General features: G+C 42.5%; 1 non-coding gene across 1 annotated transcript; it reads left to right on the plus strand.

Annotated features, from left to right (window-relative positions):
- The first annotated feature begins 704 nt into the window (after positions 1-704).
- TRNAF-GAA (transfer RNA phenylalanine (anticodon GAA)) lies at positions 705-777 on the plus strand. The gene has a single exon. It is a non-coding gene; the product is annotated as a tRNA-Phe (tRNA).
- Positions 778-3,552: the final 2,775 nt, after the last annotated feature.

The following is a 3,552-nucleotide window of genomic DNA, read 5'->3' on the forward strand; positions in this document are numbered from 1 at the left end:
AGATGCAAATACCTCTGTGCTCTACTCAGTTGTGATCTCCACTCTGCAGTTATCAGCATGTGCTGTGTGCCAAGGAATGGCTGTGGCATCCCAGTTGAGTCCAGTCCTGTGGAAGAAAATCACGTTACTCAACACAACTGGTATCCAAGTCTGACACCTTAAACAGCAATAAAAAGAAACAGGGTTTGAGGAATAAGGCAAGATAACCTCTTCAACACCAGAAACACAGAGAGAGCAGTCTATGTTTCATTGTCCCTTTAACTCTTTTTCCATCCACAACCACCTCTTGAACCCTCCCTATAATCAGTCTTTCTCTTCATCCTCCATCACCCTTGTGACTCCACATTCAGATTCCTCACCTATAGCTTTGTACCTAAAGACACCAAGTTGCACCTTCTTATTTTTCTTGCAAGGACCTGTGAGTGACAAATCCCTTCTGTAATCTCAGGGTAACTCTACTCCTCTCTCAACCCTTTTGTTTCCCTGATCTGCTTCTCTACATCCTCCAGAGTCACACTATTATTAAAGTCACATACATTGACAGGTTGGTGTGTTGAACCTTTGCTTTTGAGCCCAACCCGTCTGTATCCTGCTCCCTGAAATAACACTTTTGACTCACAAGGTGACATCAACTAACCTTGTCTGAAAAGGCTGAAAGACCATTATATTCCAACAGGTTTTGTGAAAATTCACACCAGGGCAGGGCTGAAGTAGCTCAGCTGGGAGAGCGTTAGACTGAAGATCTAAAGGTCCCTGGTTCAAACCCGGGCTTCAGCAGTGTTATGTTGTAGCTTTTTGTGCCTAGTCCTGGGCTTTTCATTACAAGAGAAATAGGGAGCTACTGAAGAGAGTCCAGCAAATGTCAATGAAGGGACTGGAACATTTCTCATATGTGGAAAGGATGAGAAACCTGGGACTGGTTGTCCTGAGAGGATGTGGAGTCTTCATTCTTACAAATGCTCAAAAGGCACCTGGATGTGGTCCTGAGCAACCTGCTCTAGGTGGCTGTGATAGAGCAGGGAGCTGCACCAGTTGACCTCTGGAGGTAACTTCCAACCATTCTGTGTGTAGAGGAGAAAGACACAAGTTTACATCTAACAGCAAGGAAAAGCAAGGTTGATGTCATCCTCATATATTTCCATTAGCAGTGGCCACCTCGTCAGCTAGCACAACCACCCGCGTTGATCAATCAGCCAGCCAACAGCTATGATGAAGATTAGGGTATCAGAAGAACCAGACTTACATATAAATAAAATTAGGTTTATACATTCCTGTCCTTACAGGACTGTTTATTGAGTTTAATATTTTCTTTTCAAACAACTATTATAATAGCTCTGTGGACAGAGATTGCTTCAAAATTATCTCATCAGCCACTCTGAAATCCCAGTATCTGTCATCTGTTGCAAGATCTGCAATGCTACGTCATGCGCCGAGCCCCCGAATAAACTTCCGTTCTCATTTAAGACACCATCTGTGTCCCATTTCTGCGGCACTTGGCAGAGATTGCTTCCCTTCTATGGTATGTTTGTTCCCCTCGCTGAGCTGCAGCTTTCTTTGGAGGTGGGTAAGTCAGCGGGTGGAAAGGATGCCAGTTCTGTGCAAATGGAGATCACTTTACTGTGACAGTGTCCTTGGAAAACAGGGTGCTTTTGATATTCTGCCTTGCTCAGATGGTCCTCAAGCAGATGCAAGGGCGAGTCAGAGGAGATCTAGAGCCAAAACTAGGTCATATTGGCTGCAAGAAAGGGAGGAGACTTTGCTGGGACATTGGCTGTTAATGAGGGCAAGAGCAATATGAAGAGGAATAGACAAGTTGTGGACATCATGGACAGGTCCAAACACACTGGAACACCCAATATCCCTGATTTCTTTTACCAAGTAATTGTTGGACTTTGTAACCTTGTCTTCCTATTATACAGTAAAATTAAGCTTTATTGAATAATAGAGATGGCTGCAACCCACTGAAAAAAAAAAAAAAAACCAACAACCAAAAAAAAAAAAACACCACAAAAAAACAACCAAAAAACACATAAACAGCCTTAGTAGCCTTAGTTTAACCTTGCCATTGAACTCACCAATCTGTGCAAATTGCATCGCTGCACCTCAGTTTCCCTAGCCGTAACAGTGACGCCTGCCTTCCCTTATCTTCCCCAAGTGTGGTGAGAGTTAACTTGCAGGTGAAAGTACAGTGTGTTCTAGGCTTGTTTTTGTCTGTTATCCCAGCACGTGTCCCCACGGATGATGCTGTATTACTCACACACCTCTCAAGTCCTCTTTTTCTCTAATTCCTTTTATTTGTAAGAACTACGAACAGTCATGCTATCCAGGAAAACACAGCCTTCATAACGCTGGCATCAACGTCACTGAGCTGTGCTCAGGAGACTGTTCCTTAGGAACTCCTAGGACTTTCAGGTGAATTTACCTCAAACTCGATTGGAAATGGTGAGGGGGGAGAGATAGGAAAGAACAGGACAGCTCATCTCAGAAGAACCGTGGAAGATGAGGTAAATAATGAGTAAACAGTGTAGGAAATTGAATGATGGGCTGAAGATGAGGTAAGAGGATACAGAAGCATGGATCACCATTGATACCGACCACAATCAACAGCCAAGGACTTTAGGATTCATCTGAAAAGGGAGTTTATCACATAAATGGAGATGAGAACAACTTGGAACATTTTGCCTATCATGACAAACACTAAGAGAGATGAAGTGGTGTCTGTGTGTATCTGGAGGAGATAAACATGAAGAATGAAGAATACATGGTCAAGCTAGAAGGCAGCATTATAAAAGATAAGTCTAAACTGGTTAAAGATGTGTGCTAGCTATAAATTCAATTATTTCTACCAGTCAGTACACAGCAGCTCTCAGTGAGCTCTTTTCTGCCCTTGGGGAAGGGTAGCAGCTCCCAGAAAAATATCATAGTGGGTGTCCTAGGGAAAAGGTAGTACCACATATGGTGACCAGGAACCGGCTTCCCATCTGTAATTTATATTTTGCTGCACAACCCTCTCTTTTGCCATAGTGGCTCATCACATTCATGATACTCAAGTTTTATTAGACATAACAAAGTGGATGAAGATGGCATGATGAATCAAAACCTTATCTTCTTCACCCTCCTCTCCTTTTTTTTTTTTTTATTTTTTTAAGAAGACTGAGGTATTGTATAAGCTACACAAACCATGGAAGCATCTAGGTTTTAACCCAGTTTTGGAGCTGTTTTATTCTTCTTTATTCTTCTTTGCTTTTGAGATTATAGACCGATACTCTGTTTAGATACTGCTTCTTGCCTTTAAAGTATCTAGCAGTACCAACTTCCATAAACTAATTAATGCCATGTGAAGCCTGTTGTGTCATCAACGCTCCCTGGCAGAGATGAAGGATTTGGAGAACAACAGCAAGCTAGAGATTATGGGAAGGTAGGACCAACATGGAGTGTTATTGTCTATAAATTTTTGGTCTTAGAAGAGACTCTTGTGCCTGACTGTCACTGGCATCAGCCCATGACAAACAGTGACATGGGGTTTGAAGCATCTTTCTTACGAGGAAAAAC

The sequence above is a fragment of the Patagioenas fasciata genome, chromosome 2 (genome assembly GCF_037038585.1).
Source record: "Patagioenas fasciata isolate bPatFas1 chromosome 2, bPatFas1.hap1, whole genome shotgun sequence".
Taxonomy (NCBI): domain Eukaryota; kingdom Metazoa; phylum Chordata; class Aves; order Columbiformes; family Columbidae; genus Patagioenas; species Patagioenas fasciata.